The sequence below is a fragment of the Lissotriton helveticus genome, chromosome 1_2 (genome assembly GCF_964261635.1).
Source record: "Lissotriton helveticus chromosome 1_2, aLisHel1.1, whole genome shotgun sequence".
Classification (NCBI taxonomy): Eukaryota; Metazoa; Chordata; class Amphibia; order Caudata; family Salamandridae; genus Lissotriton; species Lissotriton helveticus.
Window position 1 is genome coordinate 342,802,138 of NC_136058.1, and position 16,626 is coordinate 342,818,763.

Here is a 16,626-nt window from a genome sequence, read left to right on the forward strand (position 1 = left end):
AATGTGTCTAGGGTCTGCCATTGCAGAACCTGCGTGCAGTCTGGTACTGTCATGCTGGCTGGGCAAGTGCACACACTTGCCAGCCCCTAAACCTTCCCTTAACTTCATATTAGTCACCCCTATGGTAGGCCTGAGGGCAGGGTGCATTGTAAGTGTAAGGTAGAACATGCCCTGATGTGTGTGGCATGTTCTAATAGTGAATTACTGCCAAATTCGTTTTTCACTATTGTAAGGCTACCAGTTCCCTTCTAGGCCAGATGGGCTGCTGGAATTATTACACTCTATAATCCCAGCAGGCTCAGGGAACATGTTAGAAATTCATGTTTAGTATGCCTGAACTCAGAATAATAAAATACTTCTTTTAGTAAAGTTTATTTTAATATCCTGGGTTTGCAAATGCTACTTTTAGAAAGTTAGCATTTGCTGGCCTAACCATTTCAGCCCGCCTCTGCTTGGATGTGGATCTGACTGTCTGGTGTGTGTGAGTGACAGGGCTGGGAGTTGACAGGTAGTGATTAGCAGGATGACCCCTTAGTGGGTGGTGGGAGTTTCCCCTGAATGATGCATCAGGCTGTGCCCCTGCCTCCACAATGCTGGCTCCGCCCTCCTGGGGAGCGACTGATGACTCAGCCTGCACCTGGCCCAGGAAGGACCGAAGCTTGTCAACAAAGTGCTCAAGCTGCCCCTGTCTTCACAATGCCGGCTCCGCCCCCCTGGGGAGCGGCTGATGTGCCTGCCCTCACACTGCATGCAGGAGCCAGAAGTACCCACAACAAGTGCTCAGAGACTGGAGCAGTTATGCAGAGGCCCCCCTGGCTTGCTAGAACAAAAGAAACTGGGTATAAAAGAAGGAGCCCTGCTCCTTGTAAATTAGATCCTGTTTGCGCTACAGAAGAAACTCTGCCCGAAGAGAAGGACCTGGAAGGACTACAAGGAGGAGTGCTGACTCTGGCCTGTGTCTGGTGCCTTGCTGCCAAAGGAGAGGAAGAGAAAAGACTACAAGAGACTTTTGCTTTTATTTTGAACTTTGTGCCAAACTCTGCTGAAAGATCTCCAAGGGCTTGCTGTTGAACTTGCCCCCTGACCAGCGCTCCAGGAACAGTGAGCGCTACCCCCTGACCAAGGCATCTGCTGTGTGTGCTGCTTATCGCTGCAGCGCTGATTGAGGAGGACGAGGGCATCTACACCCCCTGCACACCGTGACCGTGGGTTAAGCCAGTCGCCCTAGCAACGTGAGGCCCAGCCGCCGCTGGCCCGAGCACCGTGACGGCGTCTGCCTTCTGCCCCATGAGAACAAAGTAACGGAGGACCCGTCCGGTCCAAGCATCGAGGTCTACTGGGCTCAAGCGCCGTAGATTCCCCCGCAAAGACGGACTGCCGCCCTTTCGTCCTCCCCCGCTATCAGCGTCCTGCCTGCTTGCCCCGCTGAAGGGACATCACCGCGACCGGCACTTTGGCTGGGTACGTCCCGCACTTGGGGACCGTACTGCCACTGCGCCACACTCAGCCGCCGCCGTCAGGACTGAAGCGAACCCTGAGGGAAGGACCTGTGACCCCATCAAGCACCGCCGCCCCCGGGTGACCCGTGACCTGCTGCCTCGAGCCGCAGCTCGCCTCGCCCGTCAAGGAAGCAACGCGACGTGGGACAGCTCCCCCCTGCAGCCGTCCTCTTCAAAGATCGCCACAAGAATTGAAAAGGTACTGTGTCTTTGCCCTTCGCGGTGCGAGCGTCCTGCAATCTGAGCTCGCACCGCGCTGACTGATCTCGGGCACCCCGGGAGCCTCGCAGCTGCTGTCTGCTTGGCAGCGCGAGCCGCCCTTGAATCAGAGGCTCGCTCTGCTCTTGGCCCCCGAGGCCCCGCCTGACGCTTCCTGTGGCCCGCGGCCTCCTCTCCCCGAGTCGAGCCCCGAAGGGTGACTCATTTCTAGAGCGGAGACAGCGGGAAGCGCATTGAAGCGCTATAAGACACTTGAACCTTTCTAAAGCTGGGCAGAAGGCCCAAAAGAGTGCCTTTACTTAAGAACTGTGACTGTTGATAAAGAATAACTGGAACCTGCATTCAAGAAAGTAACCAAGACTGTATTTACAAGCCTGCTTGAAATTATATAAAGAATATATATTTTTACAAATACAGTTTGGTGTCATTGTGTGGTGGGTTGGTGGTGATGGTGTAATATTGCAAATGTTTAACCCTATGTACCCCAGAGATTAGCCTAAGACTGCTTAAGCCACACTACCTAGAGGGTAAGCAGAGGTTGTCTTGAAGGTAACCCTCAGCCCTGACGGGGAAGAGAGAGTCCCTGCTTGTCGCCAGTGCTGCACTGCGCCAACTAGAGACTCCCCCTTCCTACACATTCCTTGTCTTGTGCAACCGCCTCACTCTGGTGCCAGTGACCTCTCCTGGACACTCTCTGTGGCCAGCAAGCCCCCCCCCCACTGCCAGTTATTGTGCTTATTACATGGTGTTTAAAAAACTTTTTTAAACGGTAGTTGTTTGAGAACTCTACATGAGGCAGACTAGTTACCGCTTCCCGCAAGTAATGCTGCATGCCATTTATTTATCCTCAATCTGCTTCTTTGCACTTTCCAATCACTTACCTAACTTTTATCCTGGGGATAACTGACCATATTTTTTGGTCAAGTTCAACTTAAGAGCTTGCCAAACGTATCTGCAAAGTCCACATAACCGCTGTCTCACAAACCCCTTCAGATTAGGGGTGGGCGGAATTTGCGTAATCGCGATACGCAAATCTCCGCCAAAGGGTAAAAATTCTCGCCAAACACGCAGAAATTCCGCGAACACGCAGAATTGCTTGTTCGCGATGCTTTTTTACTGTTCACAATTGCTGTTTGCGTGCTGGGGGGAAATATCTTGCGAACACGTATTTGAGAACGCGAACAAGCAAAAGATTTCGCAAAGTCCAGGTTTACATCACTTTGGAAATCTGGGGCAGTGTCAAATTACTTGGGTGTAGAGTAAGACAATGCAGCGATTTGCGCTATGTGGGCTTACTCATGATTTATAAGGTTGGCTGTGCATGGGTTGATACATCTTGGTGAAAGCCCTGCATCATGCATGTATCACTATACTTGGTGCAAAAGTGTAGCAGGGCTCTCATAAATAAGCCCCGGAGTGTTCTCCCACTCAAAAGTGAAGCAAGGGAGCCACAGGTTGTTGGGCTGGAGACCTGACGATTTATGGTGAATCCTACGCTCCAAACTGTTACTAACACCCACATTCTGTCCTTTGCCATTATTTAACTCAGGGATTAGCAGTGTTAACTGTGATACCGTACAAGATACTGACACAGCCAAATGCACTAATGTTAGTGTGAATCTGAACAGATGCTCCAGGTTTGCTGGTCCAAATCTCAGCATTCAGTCAAGATTCATTAGTTGTTGGGCAATCATCAACATGCAATAATGATTACTGAGTAATGGGGGAATGTTAGAATTCTGTTATGAATAATGAGTGATGGAGCGAGCCTGATAATACATTAAGGGTTCATGAGTGATGGGACACATCTGAACATGTGATGGTGATAATTCTTGGCAAACTGTGGGCATTCTTGGCAGTGTTGCTCATCTATAACTTATGCTTGCACATGCATCATGGTAGGCATTCTCGATATACTGTGGGACTAATCGGATTTCAGTGCCCTGTTCTGCTATAAATATTGAAGTAACCTAATATTGGTAGTTTGTTGTATTTTTGTAACATGCTGCTGTCAGAGGCTATCCATATACTCATTAATCCATCCATCAACTGATAGTCACCGCTTTCATCCTCCATGCATCCATGCAGTCACGTCTTCGAGAATTCATCCTTAAATTCATTAATGCACTCACTCACCAGGCTCTCAGTTAGATACCTATCCACCAATTCATACATTGACACATTCTTACATTCCCCACGCATCCAACAGAGCTAACAGGCACAGAGACTCTGAATCAAGACCATGATTTTCTTTGCACGTTAATAATGAGAGTTTAATCACAAAAGTTAAACTGATAAAGAAAATATAATTTTTCAGTACTTTGGGGAAAAATACAAATCCTATATTGTTTAAGCAGCAGCGCAGCCAGAAAGAACTTTCAAGAGTTACAACTGTTACAGAGAAGAAGCAGAAATGAAGTGAAGAATAATCGTCATTCAAAGTGATAGAATTGGAACGGGATCAATTCAAGAAAACAAGCTGGGGGTCTTTGAAGAAACATGCTGGATATATTGTTTACAACAAGATAAACCTTTATCAGCATTATAACTCTTTCCATCCCACTGAAAAGGAAATGCCAGGAATAATACGAATTGCAGAATACTTGTTCACAAAGAAAAATAGAGAATCGTATTCATGACACGAGGGCAGAAATAAATCACACGCTTGACTTAAACTCGGAGACCAACTTGTTTAACTGTCGTGGTTTGCTCCAAATCTATGATGGCTGTTAGCGGAGAACTCATCTGACTTTCAATGGTTTATTGTTGCACAAGTCATAGAAACAGCAGTCAATTTCAGCCGTCCTATGGGCGATTTGGTGTAGGACGCTACAATATTCCATCGATGCGCATAGTTTGAATTCCGCTGTAGAAAACAACAACCTCATTAGTTTTTCTTCTGCTTTCATTTGCTTTTACAAGGAAAGGACATGAATTGGGGAGGAAATATAGTATTTCCTCCTCTTCTCCTTCCTCCTCCCATTGCTTCCTCAATGAGTGAATGGGCCCATTCTCTAGTGCTGCTCACACTTCCTACAGATGTTTTCTCTTTCTACCCCTGGAATAGAGTCTTACCCATAAATCCTCCAGCTTGTCCATGCACTCTTCTTTGTCCAGGGGGTACTAAGGCCCCTCTATCGAAGACATTGTTTAGTGGTAAGAACCTTCTATTTTATTTTGGTAAACGTTGCTCCTGCATTTGTTAAGGGCTGGTTTAAATCTCCCTGCGGTGGCAGTGCCCGGCTGGGGGTTCAAGAGTCCTCTTCACTTGGCTGTGAGGGGATGATGGCTGCAAGCAGCATCTCTTACTTGTCTCATACTGTAGCCTTTGTTCTTTTGGGAACTAAACGTCTCAAGTGAGCACTGTTCGTTTAATTACAGTGGTACTGCATTCTAGATAGTTTCTTGATGGCCAAGGGCGCCACGTGGTAGAACCCACTTCTCTGCACAGTGAGCTGAGGGGGGGCTTCTGAATATGTGGTCCCTATGGCTGCTGCAGCTTCCTCTCTACTCTGTTGTAGCTCTAATATGCTTCTCTTGAAAAGAAAAATAGAAAGAGGAAAGGAAGGAGAGTGAGGGAGGAGACAGTTGAAATTCACATAGGATATATTTCCATTACATACGCATACAATTACATTATAAAATATACAGTTAAAAAATCCAATAAATTATCACACATTGGGCAGCTACAGTGCAAGAGCAAGGGTGATATATGGTGCAAGAAAATGACAGTGCATAAAAACTATAAAGACCTGAACAGGATGGGCCTCAGGTATTCTACAAGCTCAAGTTCTAAGGCTACATACAATTACATCAATACAGTCACGCCTTTAAATCATTACAATATACAGAATATATCATACAAAAGTGGCATAGCAGCTAAAACAACATAGATTTCCTTTTTGCAAGTAAAGACTGTTAAAGGGTAACACTTTTGGCTTTGAGTGCTGGTTGCAATATGCGCCTCAGAGTAAACCCCGCCCCCTTGGGAACTTACAGAGTTCTATAGAGTCTCTCTTTTAAGAGAAACCTTAGGAGTCTGGATGTTTCCTTGTCTTTTAATTTTAAGCAGGTAATTGGTGGGCCTCTCAGTTATGGACCCAGGTGGGTATTTGTGGGAGGGACGGGCAGAAACAGGAGCGAGGAGGCCGTATTGGTGTGACATTGGGGCCGTTTAGTGTTCCAGATACAAATTAAACGTACAACAGTAGAAGTTCTTTTCCAATAAAGGCTTAGCTAAATAGGATTTCTTTCAGTTATTTTTCTCCTCTTTGGTTCCTTCTAGGTGTTCTGGTGTTCTGGAGGGGGATCCCAGGAGGCTTGCAAAGTAAGCACAACAACAACAACAAAATGGTAAGTATGACCACGGTGGCTGGGCGTATCAACCTTTCACCACACCCAAGTGAAGGAATTTGTGCAGAGCAGAAAAAACATATTTTATAGACAGTCCAGCCTTGTGTGCCCCGTTTTTAGACTGTCTTTGAGCAGTCCCTTTGGATCTACTCCCGGGTGTTTTTTACATAAAAGGGGTGGGGAGTATAAGTGAGTCAACGGAGATGTGACAACCTCCCGACCTCCCCACATTTACCCTCTTCTGTGTCACATACTGCCTCTCAGGCATCCTTCATCTGTTTCCTCCTCTTCTTTTCTCCTCCTACTGTGTTTGCTGATTGGGCCTTCTGCTGCACTCCCCCGCTGTTTGATTGGTTAGTCTGTTGTATTGAGTCGTTTCCGCCCTGTGTGAACGAAGAATATTTCGTTCTTATTGTTTAGTCTTTTCTTTTCCAGACCTTGTTGTCATCAGGACCCAGGAGGAATGTAGACAACGGCAGTGAGTTAAGAAGTAAGTTGTGGGTTTGTGTGGGGGTTGGGGCACTTTTTCACAGTATTTGAGTGGACCATCTCACCCGTGCCTGCTTGTGGTTATAATGTGGAAGCATATCAGGAAGTCACACTGTTCCCCTCCTTTCACTTAGCGATACTTACATTGAGTCAAGAACAGGGGCTCGATTCTGGAATAAATATGACATCCCTGGCACCCTGCCCCTCAGTTAACATTGAAGTACAAGACAGCACTGAAGGACTGCCCTGCTGCCCTTGAACCACACAAAGAATGGCTTCACTGTCAATAAGACTGCATCTGCTACATTTTTGGGCTAGTGAGATTGGGACTGTGGCTACAGCTCCTGACCGTTGGAAAGGTTGATTTTCAAACCTTGCCAACTCCAGTGACTCTAAGGACCAGCCGCTGTTCCCTGGAACCAACTCCAGGGACACAAGAGTTGAAAATGCCCAAAAGGACAAAGTGGTAGCCACTGCAGTTGCCGTGCCGCTAACAGTCACCAGGTATGAAGGAGGACAAATACAAAATAGCCAAAACCTGCGCCTGAGTCTGTCAGACGCAGGAGTGTTGTTTGTGGTCAGATTCACCACACCCAAGGGACACCAGCCCCCACCAAGGATATTCCCTGTGCCACGAGAATGAGTACTTCAACGTTGCTGGACTTCAAGTGTTGCAAAGAGGAGTTTATGGAACCCCAAGTGACATGGTCAAAGCTGCTAGTGGACAGAGGGATTAACCATACTTCACTCCTGTTGACCACACAGCATGAGGAGCATCCTTTGAGCACCTTTTAGCCAGCATCCCTCAGCATCAGGACCACTCCATTGACTTTTATGGCGGTTGCCCGGTAAAGTTAGGAACTTGCTTCAAAAATGCTTTGTTGGCCACATAACTTTTCAAAGTAACCCTCTGGCCTCCTAGACCTTTCCCTGCTGGATTTGGTCACCCAAACCAGGCCAAAATACTTGCACTAACTCTTTCAAACTTTTCAAACTGTGTCTTTGCAAATGCTTGTTTGTGGTTACATTTAAAATCTGTATCGCTTGAAACCTGCAGTGGAATTTAGGGATCAAGATCTCTAAAAATGAATTAAAATATGCTCTATTTTTATAAACGATTGGTGTGTGATTTTCTTATTTCATTGTTTAGTGCTGTTAAATGCGTAATGCTAAGTTCCCTTGCCAAGCCTTACTGCTTAGGCCACAACTACCCAGGATTGAACTAAGGTTAGGTAAACAATACTGACTGGGCCCAGGATGGTAACTGCGAGGGTCCTCCATTATAAGGCCCCACATTCATATCATATATTGCACTCAGATCCTCACACAAGGGATGCCAGCAGCAGGGGTTGAGGGACAGTGATATAGTATTTAAAAACACAGAGTCTCTGGCAGGGTTCAGAACTGGTAGGATGCTACTACTTAACAGTGTTAACAGCTGTCTGGAGAGCAGTTCAGTGCTTAGCACTTCTGTGGAAGGGAAAAGCTCTGGTGGATAATACTGTCAATACAGAGGCAATGTCCTACTTGACTCGTTATTTTCTCTGAATCAGGTGGCACAATAGATTTGCACGTGGGAGCAGCCCTATCTACTTGATCTCAGAGCCATTTACATCATGGGGTTCCCCAAATACTCAGTTAAATTACTTGAGCCAAATGTTTCCAAGCTTTCAAGACTTTGTCCTAATCATCTTAATCTTCCAGCAGATTTTAGAAGATAAGAGTGTCTTATATGTCACCTATTCGCAACTCATCACAATTCTCAACTCCTGGATTTTCTGTCAATGTTTCAGGATCATCCAGGTGTGGCAATAAATGTCATGACCAGCGCTTGGCCAAAAGGGCTTCTTCACGCCTTTCCGTCCTTTCTATTGTTCAAAAGTGTTCTGTCAAGACTCCAGAGGGAGTGATGTTCGTTTTGCCATTTTTGACAAGGAGACAGTTGTTTCCACTACTGAGGAGGGTGGCATTGGGGCAATAATGGATTCTGCTATGGCACCCTTCTTCCCTTTTACAGCCACTACTACCCCTGAATTCTCTGGCCTAATACTGTTGGACTGGAGAATGAGAGGGAGGGGTTCTTGAATAAAAGGTCTCTATTTTCTGTTTCTAGATTATTACAAGCTTACAGAAGATAATCCACTAATAAGGTTTATAGTCTTCATTGAGGTTCTTTTTGATTCTTCATGCAGAGAGAGAGTTTTTTTCTCCTGTTAAGACTTTAGTTCCTAATATCCTCCAGTTTCAACGGGAGTGCTTTGATAAGGGACTGTCTGTGGCCACACTTAAATTGCAATCCTCTGCAAGAAAGATATTCAGATGCCCTTGGAATAAGTTATTAGCAGAGGATTTTATCTCTTAAGACAAGAATTTGTAATCCATTGCCACCTGGGGATCTTCCTTTGGTTCTATTTTTCTTCAGAGGACACCCTATGAACCCAAGAAGGACTCATCTAAAGTTTCTCATTCTTAAGACCATCTCCCTGGTCTCAGTTACATCAGATAGTGTATTAGGTGAATTTGGTTCTCTAGTCTGCCAAAATCCTTACCTAAGGATTTGTGAGTATTGTGTAGTTTCATTCCTTTAATTTTTTTTTACTTTTTATTGGGTTTTGTATTTTAAACATCAGCAACATATGGCATTTTACTGCATATAGCAAGAAAGAAAAAGATTCAGTTCATACTTTCTTGAGCTCAGTAGATAAAGCCAACATTTACAATGCAATAGGTCTCGCATGTACGCAAGTTGGAGCTATTGGCATTGTAAATGACAATGCCTTTTATATATATTTTGGTTTTTAAAACATAAATAAAAGGCATTGTCATTTAAAATGCCAATATCTTAAACACGTGTACATGCGAGACCTATTGCGATGCAAATGCTTGCTTCTTTTCTGGTTGATTCCTTCTCTGGCTCATTCCCATGACAGGTAACTCCTGATGTGCCTAACGCCCTCTGTGACTGACTCCTGACTACTGCCACTCATTGCTGCTATGACTGACTCCTGCCATGGCTGATTCAATTCCTGCTGCGGCAGACTAACTAGAGTTCATTCTTGCCTTGGCTGAGCCCCGCTGAGTCCATCAGCACCGACAGCAGAGGTAGTGAGGTGCAGGAGGGGGCAGCAGAGAACACAGAGGAAAAGGGACTGGCGAGATGCTCAAACTCTCACAAATGCGAGAGCACTGTATTGGTGGCCACGCAACTTTTTTAGACGCTGATTGCATATTCAGGTTACAGTGAGCATCATCTAAACAAAGGGGTGCGGCCAACATTAAAGTCAAAGCCCCTTGATTAGATTTGGGCCCATCAATACTTCCAATAAGTACTGGCCGGCCACATAGGCAGACCTCCAGGAGGGCCAGGTCGTTATCCCTGTCTATTGTCCTACAGGTTTCCTAAAATGAGACCCCTAGAGGAATCCACACCAGGGCGCCACGTGTATACACTGAATAGGATGTGGCGCAAAAAAGGCCCTACCAGTGCATGCGCAAATGGTGCAATTCCCTGGCCGTGACATGTATCTCTTGTAGTAAAATAACCTACGCTTGCTGGAGTTTAATGTAGGAGTAGAGCTTTCTGGAGGTGTGCATGCTCCGGATGCTTAGGGTGAGGGATCGGATGTCAGTGCTTTGAGCCATATTGATACATGAGTGATGCAAGCGTGAGGTGCTGATGGTCCACTCTCAAATCGCTGTGTCCGACCCCTGGGAACCATGAGATTTCTGCCTGCCAAAATGTTGTGGTTGTGAGAGAGAAGATGGTTGAGTGGAACTATATCAACTTGGGAGGGAGAACATTTTAATGCTGAGAGCTTACCACAACAGGTGGTACACCCAAACCTAGCATATTAATCTTGTCCTAGTTGTGCAGTTATTTTCCTTGATCTCAAACTTCTTCCTAAAATTAAATCTAACTTCCATGGAAATCAAGAGATTGACCTCCATTACTTGCCCTCAGATAATGGCAATAAGGAGCTTTGATGCATCTCCTGGACAGTGCTGGCTCACTCAGGTAATGCTTTGGGGCGGGGCAGGGGTGGGGTGGATGGGGGTGTAGTGGAGTGTGACATAGGATGGGAAAGTCGAGAGTAAGTTATTAAATAAATAAAATAACTTACTTTGCACTTGCAGCATCACCGAGTCGGCGATACTGCAAGTGCAAAGTAAGTGCTTTTATGTATTTAATAACTTACTCTTGACTTTCCTGTCGTATGTCACACTCCAATACTCCCCCCACCCAACCCCACCCCCACCACACCTCACAATCCCACAGCGTTACCTGTGCAAGCCGCCACTGCTCCTGGATGTAGTAGGGTCTATTAAAATCTACCTTAAGAGTTCGAATATAGGCTCTCTGGTGCCCTGTTTGCAAATTTCAAACCTGTTAAGAGAGGGGGAAAACCATCTTCCTCCACTACAGCACGATGGATAAGATCACTTAGTTTCTCATCTTATCAGGGTTGTGAGTAGGATCACTGAGCAAATAAAGACTCAATCGGCTAGAGGAATGATATGCTTCTGGGCTGTATGGGCAGAGGTTTATTTTGGAGAGGTTTGTAATGCTGCAATATGGGTCGCAACTTCAACATATATTTTACCTGATAGATTGCATGTTGCTCAGAACTCTGAGTTATCCTTTGGGTTAAAGATTATTTTGGGATTGATGATAGCATTTTTTACTTTCATTTTCATACTTAATGGGATCCTGAGATCCGGTAAATATTTGTACCCTACACAACGTTATGTATGATTTAAATGCATCAGGAGTAAGGAATGGATATTAAATAACATTCTCCCACCTTTATTAAGTGTTTATTCTTTCATATGTTCTTTTGGCTGATGAAGGGAGGGGTTAGCTTCTTAATGCCTCATTAAGTAAGGAATGGGAAGAAGTAGGATAAAAAGGAGTAATACTCTGATTATTTATGAGTAATCTTCATTACTATGATTTTCCTTACTCATCCCATTACTTGCGAAACCTGCTGTACCTCATCAGCCTTTTTTGCTGAGGGCTTGACGGGAAACAGGCCGTCCCAGGAGGAGGAAAGGGATTTATGGGTAAATATTTATACCAGGTACAGAAAGAGAAAACAAATTTAGGAAGTGATGAGCAGTTCTGGAGAATGGACACATTCATTCATTATGTAAGTACCGGGACAAGTAGGGAAAAATTGGAGTAATGAAGATTACCAGTAAGTAATTTGAGCGCTACATTGCATGAGAAAGAGGAGGAGTGTGTGTGTTTTACAATTCATCTCTTCATACTTCACACAGCCTGGCTTTGTAGGCAAAATAACCCAGGCCTCTGTTTCTTTTCGAGTGACCTCTGTCTCTCAACAATAATTTAAGTATTCTTACACATATTTTTATTTTTGTTTGTGTTGCATGGGAGGGCAAGGGCTGGGTGCAGCTGCATAACATCCTGCAAGGCTTCGGTTCTAGTGGATCTAAGAATTTACAGGCCCAGTATTTTCAGATTCATTGATCTAAGGCTTGGAACTACCAGGGTACTCAGAATGGCCCTGAGTGGTATCTAATTCAGTCGGTTGTATGACGTTACAATGCATGCTTTTACCCTGCATGCCGTTACAACGCAAGTTTTTACTACGACTTGATATTGGGGTTCATGGAGTTTGGAATAGTATAGTTTATTATTCCAACTCCAGTCTTGGCAACAGTAGGGAATTTGTTGTAGTTAAATCCAACACCTTATACCCCTTACAGCTAGCCATTTCATTGTAAAGGCATGCGGTGTAAAAACATGTGTTGTAACAGTTCTTTCCCAATTCAGTCAGACTCCTCCAGACCTCCTGGAATGAGGGCCTTAATGTGATTATTAGATATACAGTTAATTAGGAGTAGTTCATGGTTCCAATTCCTAACCCTTGCCCTAACTTCCATATCCATGTCACTGCCATTGATAATTCTTCCTCTGTGCAATGGAATAGGTTCAGGTCCTTGTACTCCTAGCAAAAAATTGGAATATGTGGTGTAGCTGTGGGAGTGACATGTGGTAAATTCTGAAAAGGGAGCAGGATGTCACTTTCAACATTGCTTTGAACTGATGCCCATGATGTGACACTGAGGAAGTCTACGTCAAGGAGCAAATAATATGCTTATTTCTGAAGCAAGTGTTTGCGGTGGAGCTCTTCTTTCTGATCACACAGCTAAAGTCTGGAACCAACTCAAATCTGCTGGTTGGGTCTCAAAGCAATAATACTAAATTTAAGACACTTAAGAATGGAGTTATTCAAACATAATCCTTGCATTTGAGTGTGTGGGGAATTTTAATCTTTGCAGCATTGTCATCTGCCTCAACTTGTCCCAATCAGGGCCAAGAGGCCCTTTGGTCACTGGTTTGCTTTATAAACTTTTCAAATAATTAAAATATATAAATACTCACTAAAACGATCCCTGAAGTGAAAACACACATCATGACTAGGATCGCAATTCACGATCTTCTCATTAGTTCCCTTTTTGTAATCGTGACATCTGAGGGCTCCACCTACAAGGAAGGCAAGGCAAGGCAATTGAAGGTAGAGGAAGGGAATTGAGGGGAGAGGAGAGGAGAGGAAAGGAAAGAAGGGGAAAGGCCAATGATGAAGAAGGAACAAGAATGAGAAGATGTGAAGGTAATGGGAGAACAAGGGGCAAATGGTAGAATAGAAGAAAGAGAGAAAGAGAGAACCTTAAAAGTAGACAGAAAAAGAGAGAATAGGTAATTTGTTGGTCAAAAAGCAGCAAGTTGAATGAAAATGCACATGTGGAAAGAGAGGGACACAGAGGTGATCAAATGTAGGAAAGCGGGCAAGTGGGTGAGAGAAGGAGATCAACATTAAACATATGTCAGCCAGTGTGAGAAATGGGAACAAATAAAGGAAGTGTGGCAAAGAAGAGTGCTCTTGAGGAGAAGGAGAAGGGGTGCATGAAAGAAAATGTTTGAAAGTGAGATAAAGAGAAGAAAAAGTAAACATATAGAGAAGGCATTAAAATCCAGATGTATGAACTGAAAGTAGAAATTACAAATACAAATACAGTAGGGGATGTAAAAGAGGGCATGGCCAATAAAAGAGACATAATTAAGATTTTTTTTTTTATCCAGAATGTTTGGCCCCTTCTTTACCATGCTCTTCATCCCCTTACTTTCCTTTGATTCATGAGCCAGGATAAACTATTTTGGGAGACGAGGTGGGTGAATACCATATGAACACCCTTCTAAAGTAGCTACATCATCATAATCCAAAACTGCATTTTTTTGGTTATAAACCTTAAAAAGTTGTACATACATAAAACATACAATACAACACAATTCATTTTTTGTCGTAGTATCAACAAAGTGCATCATAACACGAAGGTCAGAAGAAAATCAGATCAAAGCACAGTCCAGTGACGAAAACCTAAAAATCAGTCTACTAATCATCTGACTGTGCTTAAAAATCTACTGATAGAACCTGTAGATCCAGTGTTGTAGAGGGCAGCACCTGTGTGCATAAACATAAGTATATAATAGACAGTCAGTAAGGATGTATCGAGCTGCAAATGGCACAAATAAAATACAATAGGGGACATCAGAAAGTGCCTTCATAGTGTAAACTAATATGTACACAAAAAATAATACAAATACATTAAATAAAACATCAATTCAATGGCCCTAGAATATGCTAAAAAAAAATTAACTCTTACCCTTTCATCTTTCTAATGAAGCATGCAATGTGCATAAATATGTTCAGGCCAAAAACAACTAGGCAAGGTATTGGTTACAAATAATCTAAGTGCTGGTTGAAAAGTGCGGAAACCAAAGGTAAGACACAGAAATCAAACCTATTTGCGTTTGAGTTTCACATACATTGGACAGAAGAATTAAAACATGTTTGATATTTTCTACAGCATAACTAGTGCACATTTCACGTAAGGCCCCATTATTGGAACCCTTTTTCCACTTGGCTGTATGCATATTGATTTTACGGACTCCAAAACCAAACTTCATGAAGAAAGACCTAGCCAATGTTTAAGGGGGATGTCCATGAATAAGGGAATTTACAGTCTTCTCTGGGGAAGATTACCTAATGATCTTATGCAATTATTTTCTTGAACAGCTAGATGGGTTATCAATGAGTATCCTCAGATTTTGGTCTTTGGCCCAGTATACCTCAACAGCTGGTGAAATGGCTCGGAACTAGCAGCATGTCTGGCCTCTTATCTCCCAGTCTAATTTTTTTCCTTGTAGCTCTTATGTATGTTGAACATCATTTTCTCTGACTTAGAGATGTTTGTTTCCAAACCCTTAATTATACAATGGGATTGAAAAGAGGCCAATACATTTTCTATATCTATGTCCCTAGGGGTCCGGAGATCAGGATAGTATCATCGGTGAAGAATAATGCTGGAACAGTAGGTCTATTTTACTTAGGTGAATCATTGAGTAAATCTTCATGTGTAAATTTACTCCTACACTTTGTAGTACATTTACTACTTTTGGGTATTCACCATTACCATGTTGTAAGAACTAGAACAGTGGTTCCTAACTTTTTGACCTCTTTGGAACCCCACTGAATCACTATTGGAATCCAGGAACCCCCCCCCCCCCACTGAATCATTGTTGGGAACCGGTGACCCACACTGAGTCATTACTGGATGCTAAGAATCCCTTCCTAAGCATTTTTGATAATTAGACCCATAAAAAATACATAAACAATAAAGAAACAGGCATTCCTCAAACAAACATACATATTATGGAATATTTTGTATAATTCACAAGCAAATATTTAAAAAAAACAAAATTCTACTTTTAATAGGAAGGTAGGAGCTTTTGTAATCTTAATTGAGGACGCTCATTGTCTATGTTATATTCTGTTTGATGCATGTGCAGAGTGCTCCCACGAACGAATCTGAAGATAATAACATAATTTGTAGCCTCCATTTTCAAACTTCTTAACATTTACAGCACAGTTTAAAATGTTCTGTTCTACATTATGATTCTACATTTATATACATTTTATTAATTTGTTAATATTATTTTCTTTCCGAAGCAGCCGCAGACCCCCATAGCAGATTTAATGGACCCCCAAGAGTACCTGTTTATATGAAGATTATGAAATAATACCGTTATCTGAAATCAAAAATTGTCCTCAAAATAACAAAAGAACTAGGGAACACACATTATTTCAGAATATATGTTGTTCCATGCTTGACACATTATAGTAATTTATTTTTTATTTTTTTTTAAACACCTTTATTCATGTACTGAGGTTATACGCAGCATGCAGCCTAGAACCTCCAGGGCCGGCAGCGTACTATCCAAATTAACTTCCGAATGATGAAATAGCAATACACAGCCAAACTGCCGACAACCCTGGGGTCCGGCGGCGTACTTCTCACCAAGACAAGATCATAACTCACTTGGCAGTTAGTGCAGAGCAATGGCAGACGCCAGGCATCCCGTTGACATGAGAGACAGTACAGTGATGGTTCTTCCAGAGTATGTAGTCGTCAGAGGTGTGTTTAACTTTTTATATAAGTCCCCTACTAATGTGCACCCTCTTGTATACTGCCCCCCCGTGACAGACATCCCCCGAACTCCCCCCCAACTAGATAACTGGTTCCCTAGCTCGTACGACAGCCATGTATCTTACTGCATATAGCTCCTGTACTTGTGTCAGCTCGCCATGCGTGTGCCCTCTACAGAAGTTAAGAATTTGGTACCCGGACCCAGCTCACCTGATCTGGACACGCCTCAAGCCACCCAGTGGGGCCCCTTCACAACACTCACACGCCTGCCGCATCTACGTGATCACTGGCCAGCCTGTGTCCCAGCTCGTCCTGGCTGCGTCTTGGAGAGTGGTGCGTTAGAGGGCTACCAACCGGTATACCGCTCGTGTCCCCATGTATTGCATCCGTTTGTGTGTCAGCCGTATCCTCCTGTGTATCTCTAAAGGTGCGATATAGACTCCAGAAGTCTTTTGGGCGGCTAGTGGGAGGGAGAAGCTCACTGTAGTGTTCCGACTGTGTGCAGCAATATACCATGTCCCGAGCCCATCTCCTCTTCGTAGGTAGTGGTCCTCTC

The 16,626-nt window shown here is 43.7% G+C and overlaps 1 long non-coding RNA gene across 1 annotated transcript in view; it reads right to left on the minus strand.

Moving 5' to 3' along the window:
* Positions 1-4,331: 4,331 nt before the first annotated feature.
* Positions 4,332-16,626, minus strand: part of LOC144807894 (uncharacterized) — a 66,898-nt gene continuing 54,603 nt past the window's right edge. Inside the window, exons 3-4 of the long non-coding RNA XR_013606504.1 lie at positions 12,967-13,068; positions 4,332-4,584 (exon numbers count right to left, since the gene is read on the minus strand). This is a non-coding gene — a long non-coding RNA (uncharacterized LOC144807894). The remainder of the gene's footprint in view (positions 4,585-12,966; positions 13,069-16,626) is intronic.